Raw genomic sequence first — 15,819 nt, forward strand, 5'->3', positions numbered from 1 at the left:
TTAATTTCTGGAGTTTTATCTTCAACACCGGAATGCATTATTAAATGAAGCCTTATCTCTTTTAGTAGAGCTTTTTAAGAGAAGTACAATATAAAAGAATAGAGTAATCATCTGTGTTTTGAATCTAGTTTCTTCTAGCTAGAAATCTTGTGCTTTCTAAGCACTCTTAGGCTCAACGTTTTCTTTAGCAAAATGCAAATAATAATTCTAATTTTACAAGAATTGTTTTAAAAATTAAATCAGATAATGAACCTATGTGGCTACTTTCTTGGCCTCATTAACCCCACTTTGGTCTTTATAACAGAAGACTTAAATTTGAAGATTCTGCATTGTTAAAATGGTCATATGGCGAATTCATTAATCCATTCCTTCAGTAAATATTTATTGAAGTATTACTATGCACTCTACCATGCACTGTGCTAGGAGTTGGGATACAGTTTTGAGAAAAATAGACAAGATGCCTGCCCTCATTGAGCTTATCCTCTAGTAGATAAGACTGACATTGGCCAAAGTATCATATTAACAATTGCAAACTGAGATAAGTACAGTGAAGAAATTCAGTTTTATGATAACAGGTAGCAAAGAAACAAGGTTTAAACTAAGCAATCAGGAAAAGTTTCCCAGAGAAAGGGGGTAGTTGACCTGAATATAAGAAATTAATGAGAGTTGTACAGAAAAAGATCGGAAAGAAGAGTTTTCCAGGAAGAAGGAGCTATATAAGTAAAGGTACAGTGGCTGGAGGAGCAAATTGTGATGCAGTCAAGGAAGACAAAGAAGGTTTCTGTGACCCACAGAGGGAGTGAGAGGAGAATGGTGCAGATGTGGTTGGGGCAAAGGGTGTAATCTTTTTGGTTCCCAAAGAGCACCTAGTATTTGACCTGTAAATGTTTGATACATATTGAGAAAAATAATAATCTCGAGATTTATTAAATGCTTTTTCGGAGTCAGACGCTTTGCTTGTATTAATTCATGTAAATTCATCAGTCCTCAAAACAATCTTGTGTGAAGTAGCCACATCTCTGTTTTACTAATGAGGGAACAACTGGTTAAGTGGTAGAGTGTAGCTCAGAAATTGAATAGTGCACACTCTTAGTCTCTATACTGCATTAATGCCTTTTAGGAATGAATGAATGAATGAACCCATGAAATTATTTTGATTTGCAATCTTGCAGACTAAAATGTAAGCATTTTTTTTGGACTATTGTGCATTAGCTTGATGACTTCTTGTACTTGGTGAGCATTTTATTGGGATATAAAATAAGGACTATTATTTACTGAGCACTTATGTGCCAGGCACTGTGCAAAACTATACATGCATTATTTCAGTTATTTGTTTATATGGCTATAAACCAAGTTAGTCTGTGAACTCATTGAGATGAGGGCCTTGATTTATTCATCTCTGTTCCAATTGTGTTTGGCCTATTGTTTGTCTTCAATAAATCTGCTTTTCCCCATTCTGTCCTTTCATTCCATATTTAAGTGCAATTTTAATTGCGTAAGTGCAGGGAGAAGGAGTAGGTGACCTTTTAAGAACTTCCAGGAGCCGTAATTCTGAATGTCCAATCAAACTGCTGTTAACTCAAACTACATTTTAGTATGTAGCAGCAGGCTCAGTTAATTGAAAGATTGTCCTTAAATTCAAAAAAGGCTGATGCAGAAAGATGCTTATAATTCTCAGCCAAATGTACTTTCTCTAAAATGTGCTTTAACATGCCTAATGAAGTTGTTTACTCTTATACTCCATCCACATTGAAAAGAGTTGGAGCTGTATATTTTTAAAGAGGAGATAATGTTGCAAGACTTTCATGGTTATTTATCTGGGTTCTAATCCACCTGAAATGATTCCATCCTCAGGCCTGCCTCAGGCCAAAACAATGTGAGGAGAGCTAGGGCTGACCACAACCCCCAGTTCTCTATATCCTATTTATAAAACTAACATCATAAAGAGATGTTGCAAAATATTGAGGTTAAAAATTAGTTGCACTAAAATAAATTCTAAACATATAATAGGGTATTAAAAAAGCTGATTGCCACAATACAAGTCAAATCACCTACAGTTAAATATATACAAGTGATATATATTACTTTTAAAGCCATGAATCCATTTTAACAACATCCAGGGCACTAGTGTTAAGAAATTGCCAAAAAGCACTAACTAAAATTTACAGAGATTAATAAAAAGCATAATTATGAAGTAGACGTGGGATATTCCAGTTGGTAAATGAAGCTGTGAAATTGCCTTTTGTTAAAGAGGAGTATTAATGGCTATGTTAGTACTTGACTAATATTTTATGATACTTAGTCTGCTATTATGTGGAATGCTTTATACATCATCCTAGATGATAGTTTAGAAATAGTTGTAATGCCTACTTTATAACTTGCTGGGGAATTACAGTCTGTTAATACTAAGTATCTGTTAGAATAATTTAAAAATGCAATACATATGGTTAATGATAATCAAGAGGAATTATTGAAGCTTGCACAATCTTTTCAATCAGTGTATTCTGGGCTCATTTTGGTGACTATATGATATTTGTTTGACCAGATGGAAAACTTTAAATTGTATCCTAATATAAATCAACACACAGTTATTTGCCAAAATAGTCACAATTTCATGATAACATGACAGAGAGGGCAGGAGAAACTGGATGCCTACTAACATTTACCTCCAGAGAATCTAAATTTTAAATATAAAAAGAAGTACATAAAACATTGTGTTAAAAGGGAAGCTTTGTAAAATAAATTTGCATAAAATTAAATGACGAGTTTATGTTTTATTATTCCTTCTGTGGTTCTCCACAGGGTACTTCCATCTCCCCTTGCTTCCTCTGTGTGGACCTATTCCATGATTTAGCTCTTAGGTCTTTGGTCTTGTTATAGCTGCTGTGAATTTAAATGCTATATCTACTCTCACATCTTCAACTTCCGTCTTTGTGTCAATAATACTCAAATCTCACCTCTTCGATCTTTATCTTCAGAACTTCAAGATCCTATCTCTTGCTTCTAGCTGAACATTTCAACTTGGCTCTCTGGCTGTCACTTCACCTCATTTAGTGTGTACAATTACACTTTCCATCCTCCCTGGCTCCTCTTCTGGATGTTCCTATTTGTCAATAAGTCCCAAGCCTTTGTTTCAGTGCAGTTTTGGAATGCCCATTTCTGTCAGAATGGCCACCTCTCTCCAATACCCGGCCTGACAATCTCATGGTGTCTGCTTTGCTTATGAAATAAATATTAGTGTCAAAAGTACACATATTAGTTAGGGTTCTCCAAAGACACAGAACCAATATATATATTTACATATATACACACACATATATATACACATACATATATAAGTTTATGTGTATATATATGCAATTTGTTATGAGAAACTGGCTCGGAAGTCCCATGGTTATTTAAAAGCTGGAGCTCTAGGAAAGCCATTCTTTTTTTTTTTTTTTTTTTTTTTTTTTTTTTTTTTTTTTTTGAGACTGAGTCTCACTCTGTCGCCCCAGGCTGGAGTGTGGTGGCCGGATCTTAGCTCACTGTCAAGACTCGCCTCCCGGGTTCCACGCCATTCTCCTGCCTCAAGCTCCGTCGGCCCGAGTAGCTTGGGACTCAGGCGGCCGCGCCGGCCACCTTGCCCGGCTAGTTTTTCTGTACTTTTTAGTCAGAGACGTGGGTTTCACCGTGTTAGCCAGGATGGTCCTCGATCTCCTGACCTCGTGATTCGCCCCCGTCTCGGCCTCGCCAAATGCCTGGGATTACAGGCTTGAGCCACAGCGCCTGGCAGAGCCATTCTTGTACTTTTGTCCAAGTTCAAACTCAGCTGCCTTTTTGTTCTTTTTAGGCTCTTGACAGATTGGATCAGGCCAACCCATATTGGGGAGGGCAATCTACTTTACTCAGTCCACTGATTCAAATGCTAATCTCTTCTGGAAACACCCTCACGGACACACCCAGAAATAGCGTTGATATGGTTTGGCTATGTCCTCATCTAAACCTCATCTTGAATTCCCTCATGTTGTGGGAGGGACCCTGTGGGAGGTAATTGAATCATGGGGAAAGGTCTTTCCTGTGGTGTTTTCATGATAGTGAATAAGTCTCACAAGATCTGATGGTTTTATAGGGGAGTTTCCCTGCATAAGCTCTCTTCTCTTGTCTGCCGCCATGTGAGATGTACCTTTTACTTTCCACCATGATTGTGAGGCCTCCCCAGTCATGTGGAACTGTAAGCCCATTAAACCTCTTTCTTTTGTAAATAGCCTAGTCTTGGGTATGTCTTTATCAGCAGCATGAAAATGGACTAATACAAGCATTTAACCAGATGTCTGGGTATCCTATGACTCAGTGCAGATGAGGCATAAAATGAACCATCACAGCCTCCAATACTGTACTAGATGCTGGAGATAAACAGATGAATAAGACCTAGTTGTAGACCTCAAGGGCTCTCAGAAGACCTCTGCAGCTTTCTTCTTTCCCTCTGTTGTTAGCTATATTGTACTCTGGTGTGACACTAGGTGAACATGAGTAAAGTGCTCCAAAGGCTTTGCACTCAGAATTGTTGTAGGAGAAATCCCAGAAGAATCTAGATTTGTGCCAGTCTTGAAGACTAAGATCCCCATAGAGGAGAGGAGAATTGGTGAAAGACTTTGCAGGCAGAGAATTGCAGAAGAAAAATTAAATTTTCTCTGTAATTCCTCTTGTATTTTTTCTTTCTTTCCTGTACACTGCTAAATCCTAGTCCAGACATCAACACACTTGCCGCTCCTCTTGGCAATCTCTTAAGGCTCTGGTTTTAGGCTTAGACTTCCTCATTCCCATCTCCAACATGATGACAGATACATTAATTCTCCCTAACTCTGTTTACATTCTAGAATGTCTTCTCATAATAAAATTCAGAAATCTTAACCTGAAAATCAAGGTCTTTATAGTCTGACACTAAACTTCTATTGTAATTTTATTTCTTATTATTAGGATGCCAATGAACAATAAATAAATAAAACAAAAAGCCAAGGAAATTTATATATTCTTCTAAAGGGACCAACTTATTGTTTTCTAATGATTCACTGGGGATAGTATAACATGTCGTTTTGGAGCAAAAGAGTACTGAGTTCAGATTCTGATTGTGTGATATTGGGCTAGATATTTAACCCCTCATTGCCCATTAGGGTCTTCATTCATAAAAGGGATGATACTGTTGATGAGTTCATACTGTGTGTGACTCTGATCCAGGATTTGTTTCAGGTACTAGGGATATTGTAGCTGAACAAGTCCCAGCCCTCCAGCAGCTTGCATTAAAGAAGTAAACAAATTAATGAATTATATACTTTTTGATAATGAAAGTTTCATTAACAAAATGTATCAGACTAATAAATAGACAGAGATGGAGAATGGAAATGGTGGAGAGTCCTTATTAGGCAGGATGGTCATGAACAGGTTCATATTTGTACCAATCTCATAGAGTTTTTGTGAGGATTAAATGATGAGACAGTACGTTGCACATAGTAATCCCCCAGGGAATCTTAGCTGTTATATAGTCTTTGTTTTTGACTTCTCTGAATCTTGCCTCATACTATTGCCCCATCTGGAATGTGCTTCCTCTTCTCTGCTCACATCCTGCAATTTCTCAAGGCATGTTTGAAGCCCTCCCCTCTTCATGGACTTGCATCATGTATCTCCAAACCCCAGGAAACAATATTCTGACTTAAACATACTTGTAGATATTTAGCCTTTAATCATGTGCAGGCTTATAACATCTCTTGACATAGACTATTTTGAATTTTTGAGTTATGATTTAACTTACATCTAGGAATTTTTGTTTTTTCCAAGTAGAATATAAGTTCTCCAAGGACAAGAAATGACACATTCTTTAGTTTTTAGAAATAAAGAGGTCATATAAATGAAGGAGATTTAAGAGATATTTGCTGATTCATTAACAAAATACTTTATAACCTTTACCATCAGCTCCCAATCTAGAAAGAATCATCCTGAATATGGAATTGTATGGCTTGAAGACCTGGAGATTAGTATGGGCAGTTTAGATCAATATTTAGATTGGCTTTCAAAGTTTTGTGATATGAACTCCCCAAAATGCCCAGATTAATGCTTATTCTCACTGTAAAAATTTTTTCTGTTATGCAGCATTTCGATCAAAAAGGATTTTATATACTTATTAACATATTGTATTATAACAACAAAGATGATGCCACTTATAGTTTGCTGAGTGGGAGTAATATTTACATTCTTAATTTAAAACACTGTTTATTTAAAGAGTGTGTACTATTTGAAGAGAATGGGAGTTTAGGGCTGTACATTACTGCTTTGCTGCATGCAGTTGGAACCAAAAAAAAAAAAAAAAAAAAAAAAAGGCAGCCACAGCACTTTCTGTCTAAACTGTCATCTAGATGAAGCTCTGGTGTCTCCTTCATTTCCCAAATTGGGTAATTGCAGCCATGAAGAAATACTGAAGTTTCCTCAGTGTCAAGGAGTCAATAACATCATCTTCATATACAAAGCACAGCCCATAAATGCTAAAATTTCGCTGTGATTTTCTGTGTAATTCTCTTTTCATGAAATGAACTTTTACCCACCAGAGCAAACAAACACTGAACCACCTCTTCATATATACAGCAAGGGAAAAGCATGTGATTATTTAGCATTTGAGGCTTAGTTGTCATCTGCTCTTCTTTCAACTATTTGTCCAGATTATTTCTTCCATGTTCTCTTAGGCTTTCTTATCAAATAAAACAAAAGCTTTAAAAAAGAAGCAATACAATTTTATGATAAACAGAAATTAAAGAAAAACCAAAGGGTAGAAAATAAAAACTATTGAAAAGCCCATCATCCAGAAATAACCATTAGTCTATTCTTGTGTATTTGCTCACATTAATTTATATGTATGTATACGGGTTTATAAAAGTTTTATTTTATTTGAATTGTTGATGACCTGCTTTTCTGTTAATAATGTACTATAAACATTTTTTATGTCATCAAATACTCTGTAGTAGTGTCGTTTTTATGGCTACCTATATCCCTTTTACAGATGTGGCTGAATACATTTAGCCAATACCCTATTTGTGGTCATTTGTGGTGTTTTAAATTTTTATTCTGTACCGTACAATGTTGAATATAGGCTGAAGTATAACATATTCTTAATTTTTCTTCTGATTCTTGCCTTCTTATTCCAATTTTGTGGGTTTATTAGGGTTTTTGTATATTTATATATGTAGATAGATACATACATACACATTAGGCATAGTTCCTATGTTAGTACTAGCATTAAGCTGGATAGCCATGAATCCATGACCCTGTATATAAAGCTACTGGGGCCAAGCATGTTTTCATGATTTAGAGTTTTTAGCACTAAGAAAGATAGTGCAGTGCATATACATCACATTGCCTGTGAGGACCGGGACAGTACCCTCAAATCAAACTTATAACCATTTCTAAAATAAAATATATGACCATTTCCACTAAGTGGATAGATGTTGATTTGAGTCAGATTTTGCCACCAAATGTGTTTTGGAGTTACCGTTTGAAAATACTTGGTTTTCAGATCTTTTAGGGTTTTAGGATTGTGGATAAAGTACTGTGAACCTGTAGAACTGATAAAATGCATTTCAAATGCAAAGTGATACAGAGTTAAGTGATGAAACGATAATGCATTTGCATTTTACATTTTCATATTTCAATAATGCAATATTAAAAATTCCTGGTAGAAAAAAGCTACATAACACCTCTTTTATTTTTTCCTAAACTTGTTTGTAGGAAAGAACACCATATCTTTTTTGGTCTATATTTAATTGAAATCACAGGAGCTTCTGAGCTTCTTAAACAAGTTTTTGTTGTTGCTATTGGTATTTAACCCTAATCTATTATAATATAATTCTGTATGGTACATAAACTTTTCAGATTAGGAATTACGGTATTTAAGGATACTAAGCAAAATATATAAAGATGAATAGCAGGTAGGAGAATAGAAAACCCAGTTGAGTGTTACGCAGTACTAGCTACCTGACATGGTATGAACAGAACTTACAGGAAGAACCCCATCCACCACCCCAGTGGATGGGGCTATCATCATTAACAGGAGACTCAAACCAGTGGTCACACAAAGCTGTGTCTACTGGGGAACCCTGCAGAATGTGGATAAAGGTATGCCCTAGCTGCTGGAGTAATGAACCCAAATAAATGCCTATAAAAATAATGCAAGACACCCGAAGTGCAGCCCTTTGGAGCATCTGCAGCATCAGCAATAACATGCAATGAGAAATAGGCTCTGAGTTGCTGCTTCATGGAGCATATCCCCAGTCTAGCCTGCAGCAGAACTAAGCTTTTCAGTCCCAGCAGAAATGAATGGAAATCCTAATATTCCCAGGGATAAAATAGGGAAGATCAAATGGGCAAACAAGACTTTTTTTTTTTCTTATAACTATATGGAATGGGAGGATTAGATCACTGTTTGGTGTGATAGAGATGGCATGGATCTAGAAGTTGCTCACTGTCTCAAAATAATTCGTCGTGAACATCAGAATCTCATCTAAAAGCTTAAAAAAAATCTTAAGAAAAAATAAGGATATTAACACCCAAATATCTTATCTCTTTAAGGGGAGAACTTGTTTATTCCCAAATGCAGATTTATGAATCATAGTTAATAAACAGAAAAACATTATCAATACTAATGTAAGTGAAAAGATTGAATTTCTCAAAGAAAAAATAATGATGCAAATGCCGTTATCTTCTTATAATATACTATGCTACAATATAACATGATTCTATTATATTTAGAAGGGACTTTTCACCCATGTGGCTGTGATCAGTTCCTAAAGCAGAGGAATCTGCAGCCTAATGACACACCAGGAACTGATGGAGCCCCAGTGGACAGCTTCCATGAGGTGTGTGGGTGGCAGATGTGAAATCAATTTAAAAAAAAGAATATGTATATATTGTTTGTTTTTGTTGACTGTCATGTACATTAAAGCCGTTAAGCCTCTTCCAGTGTATATGTATGAGTAACTTTCGCAGTAAAATCTGGATGAAAAATCAATAGAAATGTAGAGTCTTTCTTCATAAGAACTGTATGATCACTTTGGCAGAAGGAAAAATAAACACGTGAAAACAACCTCAAGTCAATAAAATGTATGATCAGTAACATATGATTAGTATGTAAGTTATAGCATGGATAATGTTGACTCTAGCTAATTACCTTTGAAATTGAGGCAGGGCAAAACCAGTTATGAGCTAGAGGTCATAAGTAACTCCAGGAACTCCAAGTTGAAAATCTCAAGGAGAGAGGATTGCACATTGGCACTCCTGTGGAATAGAGAATAGAGAAGTCATTCCAGGCAGGGGAATGACAGGCAGAGGGGAATATTGGGTAACTAGACTGGGCTCATTCTAAGTGAGCAACACATGCAATTACAAAGACATCTACACTCTTGTGTCTCCTGCTGCAGAGGTCTTGATGCTGTGAATGATGACTAATATATCTTTGGGTCTCCAAAGTGATTTAATTCTATCATTTTTGGAGGCAAGGCTTTATTGTAAGCTACACGAATAACTTCAAAAAAGGTATTAAATTAACTGTGTATTATTTACTGCAAGTGCATTTCTCTGGTATAAATCTGTCTTATTTATGCATCAGGATGAGAAAACAGTTTATTGCCATTATATATTGTTCAGGACTGAAGGTTACAATCTGTCACAATATCTCTTCAAATCCAAATTCTGGCTAATTGATTCTTTTTATGATAAATTTTATTTTATGATTCAATTATATTTTATTTTAAAAAAATTAACATAATAAATGAATATAATAAATACCATAAGAACAAATATTTATTTTATGACTCAGTTTGGTTACATGATTCAAATTAGTCATGGCATTCCTGATAAAAGCTCCCTTAATTTTTTTAATTAATAAAAAAAGATGAGATTGCTGAATTGATTGTGATTAAGGTATAGTAAGATGTCTAAGAATACATCAGAAAGGCTTGAGTTTGAATCCCAAATTCATTATTTGCTGGTCTATACTTCGGGCAAATTACTTGCCTTGTCTTCAGCTTTCTTGTTTATACAATGGAAACAATAATAGTACCTATTTTACAGAGAGTTGCAAGGAAAGTCAAATGAGATAAGGAGTGTGTAATGTGTTGCCTTCACCATACTATTTTTAATAAGTACTAATTATTTCTTTTGTTATTGTTGTGAAGATGTTGATGATGACTTTAGTTTTATTCTCTGTTGAATCTAGTGACTTTATAAATTATTTGACTTCTTTAAGTTAAACTTTCTTCAGTTGTACAATTTTACTAGATGTTCTCTTAGGTTCCTTTGCTCTAAAGTTCTGTAAATCCATTTTGAAATTTCCAAAAGTCTTCAACAGAATCCTAAAGGAAATGGAGATAATGACGTATAATAACATAATAAATATATTTTGACATTTGTCCTTTTTATCCCCTAAACGAAAAAACGTGATTGGATGATAACTGCAACTCTTTGGGGAGTAAGGTAATAAAAATGTAAACGCTAAGTAGCTGTGAAGAATTTTTCATTGTTGTTAGCAACTAAATGTGCTCCATTCTTTGCAGGTTTTGCTGATTTTATCAAGAATCTGGATATTCAAAATTAACCTTCTTAGCATCTTGAAATGACTTAGTCAACATCACTACTCACCATACATCATATTGTTTTATTGGAAAGAAGTATCCATCAGTGTTCACTCAGAAACCTTTTATTTGGAGCCAGGCAGTATGGTGGCTTTTTAAACAAGATATTTGATTCAGTGAAATCAGTTATTGCACTGAAGAGCAAAACTACCATTCGCAGAATCAGTAAGCTTAGTAGTTGCATACACGGACCCAGGGACCAGACTCTGCATGTTTATTCCAGGAGTACCCTTTACAGTCATTCAGGGCAAGTACCTTCCTTAATATCTTTCAAAAGATACACACAGATATACGTGTGTATATATATGTGTACCTATATCGGCTTTATTGAGATATAGTTTATATACCATACAATTTGCCTATTTAAAGTATATAGGTCAACGTTTTTTACTGTATTCAGAGTTGTGCACAACCACAATCATTTTTAGAACATTTTAATCACCTCAAGAAGAGGGTATCACCTCTTCTTAGCAGTCACCCTCTATTTCTTCTAACCCCCTTAATCATAGGCAGCCATTGCCTGACTTGCTGCTTGTAAGGATTTGCCTATTTTGGACACTTCACATAAATGGAATTATGTAATATGTAGTCTTTTCTGTCTAGCTTCTTTCACTTGGCATAATATTTACAAGACTCATCCATGTTGTAGCATGTATCAACACTTTAACCCCTTTTATTGTCAGACAATATTCTATTGTATGTTGAATACATCGTATTTATTTACCCGTTTATCAGTTGATCGACATATGGGCTCTATCCACTTTTGGACTATTATGAATAATGCCGATATGAACATTTGTATAAGTTTTTGTGTGGACATGTGTTTCCACTTCTCTTGTGTATATACCTCGGAGTAGAATTGCTGAGTCACATAGTAACTCAGTTTGACCTTTTAAGGATGTCTCAAACTCTTTTCCAAAGAAACTACGCTATTTTCTTTTACCGGCAGTGTATGTGGGTCTCAATTTCTCCACATTCTGGCCAACACTTAATATTATCTGTCTTTTTGATTATGGCCATTATCGTAGTTGTGAAGTGGTATCTCATTGTGGTTTTAATTCGCATATGTGATATATGATTTGCAAATATTTTCTCCCATTCTGTGGTTTGCCTTTTCACTTTATTGATAGTATGCTTTGAATCTCCCTTAATGTAAAATGAGAAAAATAATGAATTTCTATCTCATAAGTTTGTTTAGGAGAATTAAGTGAGCACATTAAGTGCTTGGAATAGTGTTGGTATATAGTAGATGTGCAATAATATTAAGTACTAGTGTCATAACCTTATTTGAAATTATGCTATTTCACTTAAAAAAAACCTACAATACTTAAAGGCTTCATTTGGAGAAAAAGAGATGACTAAGGGAACTCAAATGCAAAGAGGAAATGAACTTGATTTTTTATGGTTTCTTATTCATGTTTAATTGTTTTCTCTCCAGGGATTATTGTAATGGTTTTAATTAAAATAAATTAATAAGAGTTTTTATACTCTTCTTTCTTTAAAATAAATTCAACTTAGTGGTTGAAAGTCATTCTAAAAATAAGCTGTTGCTGTATAGAAGAGAAAGGCAATTTAATGAATAGATTTGTTTATCATGATAAAAAGATTTTTAGTAATGGAAATGAAATGCTCACTTTATGCATATATGTTAAAAACATAAACTCTTCTGAGGCGAAAATGTTTTACTTTAATAAGTGCAACAAGCCTTTTTCTTACTAACTATTCCAAGTTACGAAATTTTTCACTTCTATTTTATAAATGCAGAACAAGATTCTTTTTCAGAATGCTGACACATCATAGAAGGCATAAATTAAAGTCATGTTTACAGATGCAAGCTCTATCATTTTTAAAATAAAGTAGAATATTTTTGTTTTTAGCAAAATCATTTCCTGTATAACTGTGATGATCACAGAAAAAAGATGAAATGAGCATTTGGAGTCATAGAAGGTAAACGGGAATAGCCATTAGCTACTAATGGAAAAAAGTTCAGCAGGGGCATTAAATCTGTATCACAGAGCCACCAATTTGTATTTTATCATATTGATAATGAATATCAACATTACCATTGAAACGAAACTAGGCATTCTCTCTTTAATCCCAATGNCTGTAAATCCATTTTGAAATTTCCAAAAGTCTTCAACAGAATCCTAAAGGAAATGGAGATAATGACGTATAATAACATAATAAATATATTTTGACATTTGTCCTTTTATCCCCTAAACGAAAAAACGTGATTGGATGATAACTGCAACTCTTTGGGGAGTAAGGTAATAAAATGTAAACGCTAAGTAGCTGTGAAGAATTTTCATTGTTGTTAGCAACTAAATGTGCTCCATTCTTTGCAGGTTTTGCTGATTTTATCAAGAATCTGGATATTCAAAATTAACCTTCTTAGCATCTTGAAATGACTTAGTCAACATCACTACTCACCATACATCATATTGTTTTATTGGAAAGAAGTATCCATCAGTGTTCACTCAGAAACCTTTTATTTGGAGCCAGGCAGTATGGTGGCTTTTAAACAAGATATTTGATTCAGTGAAATCAGTTATTGCACTGAAGAGCAAAACTACCATTCGCAGAATCAGTAAGCTTAGTAGTTGCATACACGGACCCAGGGACCAGACTCTGCATGTTTATTCCAGGAGTACCCTTTACAGTCATTCAGGGCAAGTACCTTCCTTAATATCTTTCAAAAGATACACACAGATATACGTGTGTATATATATGTGTACCTATATCGGCTTTATTGAGATATAGTTTATATACCATACAATTTGCCTATTTAAAGTATATAGGTCAACGTTTTTTACTGTATTCAGAGTTGTGCACAACCACAATCATTTTAGAACATTTTAATCACCTCAAGAAGAGGGTATCACCTCTTCTTAGCAGTCACCCTCTATTTCTTCTAACCCCTTAATCATAGGCAGCCATTGCCTGACTTGCTGCTTGTAAGGATTTGCCTATTTTGGACACTTCACATAAATGGAATTATGTAATATGTAGTCTTTTCTGTCTAGCTTCTTTCACTTGGCATAATATTTACAAGACTCATCCATGTTGTAGCATGTATCAACACTTTAACCCCTTTTATTGTCAGACAATATTCTATTGTATGTTGAATACATCGTATTTATTTACCCGTTTATCAGTTGATCGACATATGGGCTCTATCCACTTTTGGACTATTATGAATAATGCCGATATGAACATTTGTATAAGTTTTGTGTGGACATGTGTTTCCACTTCTCTTGTGTATATACCTCGGAGTAGAATTGCTGAGTCACATAGTAACTCAGTTTGACCTTTTAAGGATGTCTCAAACTCTTTTCCAAAGAAACTACGCTATTTTCTTTTACCGGCAGTGTATGTGGGTCTCAATTTCTCCACATTCTGGCCAACACTTAATATTATCTGTCTTTTGATTATGGCCATTATCGTAGTTGTGAAGTGGTATCTCATTGTGGTTTTAATTCGCATATGTGATATATGATTTGCAAATATTTTCTCCCATTCTGTGGTTTGCCTTTTCACTTTATTGATAGTATGCTTTGAATCTCCCTTAATGTAAAATGAGAAAATAATGAATTTCTATCTCATAAGTTTGTTTAGGAGAATTAAGTGAGCACATTAAGTGCTTGGAATAGTGTTGGTATATAGTAGATGTGCAATAATATTAAGTACTAGTGTCATAACCTTATTTGAAATTATGCTATTTCACTTAAAAAAAACCTACAATACTTAAAGGCTTCATTTGGAGAAAAGAGATGACTAAGGGAACTCAAATGCAAAGAGGAAATGAACTTGATTTTTTATGGTTTCTTATTCATGTTTAATTGTTTTCTCTCCAGGGATTATTGTAATGGTTTTAATTAAAATAAATTAATAAGAGTTTTATACTCTTCTTTCTTTAAAATAAATTCAACTTAGTGGTTGAAAGTCATTCTAAAATAAGCTGTTGCTGTATAGAAGAGAAAGGCAATTTAATGAATAGATTTGTTTATCATGATAAAAGATTTTAGTAATGGAAATGAAATGCTCACTTTATGCATATATGTTAAAACATAAACTCTTCTGAGGCGAAAATGTTTTACTTTAATAAGTGCAACAAGCCTTTTCTTACTAACTATTCCAAGTTACGAAATTTTCACTTCTATTTTATAAATGCAGAACAAGATTCTTTTCAGAATGCTGACACATCATAGAAGGCATAAATTAAAGTCATGTTTACAGATGCAAGCTCTATCATTTTAAAATAAAGTAGAATATTTTGTTTTAGCAAAATCATTTCCTGTATAACTGTGATGATCACAGAAAAAAGATGAAATGAGCATTTGGAGTCATAGAAGGTAAACGGGAATAGCCATTAGCTACTAATGGAAAAAAGTTCAGCAGGGGCATTAAATCTGTATCACAGAGCCACCAATTTGTATTTTATCATATTGATAATGAATATCAACATTACCATTGAAACGAAACTAGGCATTCTCTCTTTAATCCCAATGGGGAATTTAAATCAATAATGCCCACATTATCCATCTACGTGCATATCTATATATGCACATGTACTCTTAAACTACAAAATCATATAATGCGTTTCACTTTCATTTCAAATCTTTAACACAGTGATGTACTTTTCTATTCTTCCAATCAATTTATTCTGTTAGTGTTTTTCAGCATTTTAAATCCCTAAGCTAAGTCAATAATGTTGATTACTTACCATAAGCACTGTAAATGCTATTCTAATACAGGTTATTTGCAATTTGACATCCTCATCTACATGCATTATTCTGTAAGGAAAATTAAATGAAACCCTTGATTTAGAATCTGAAACACTTAGAAGTAATGATCCTGTTTACTGATTGACTGAAGTTGTGGTTTTTAAGCACTACTTAATAGAGGAAACAAAAAGCAATACTCAAATAAAATGGAAGCATCTGAGTTACTTTAGAAAGCATTTGTAGTTAAGAAATAATAGACTTTTATTTTTCCCTGTTTATGCCTCAGTGCTACTTAGCCAACATTGTTATTTAGTTTAATGTTACTCATTTTTTGAGATGCCTGATCTTTCCAAATTTAAACTTAATGAATCCTATTAGTAATTCAAAGATTAGTAGAACGTCATTCACATAAATCAAGTTTTCTATCATGTATTTGTTTTAAT

The sequence above is a fragment of the Rhinopithecus bieti genome, unplaced genomic scaffold, assembly GCF_001698545.2.
Source record: "Rhinopithecus bieti isolate Rb0 unplaced genomic scaffold, ASM169854v2 scaffold_5026, whole genome shotgun sequence".
Lineage (NCBI taxonomy): Eukaryota > Metazoa > Chordata > Mammalia > Primates > Cercopithecidae > Rhinopithecus > Rhinopithecus bieti.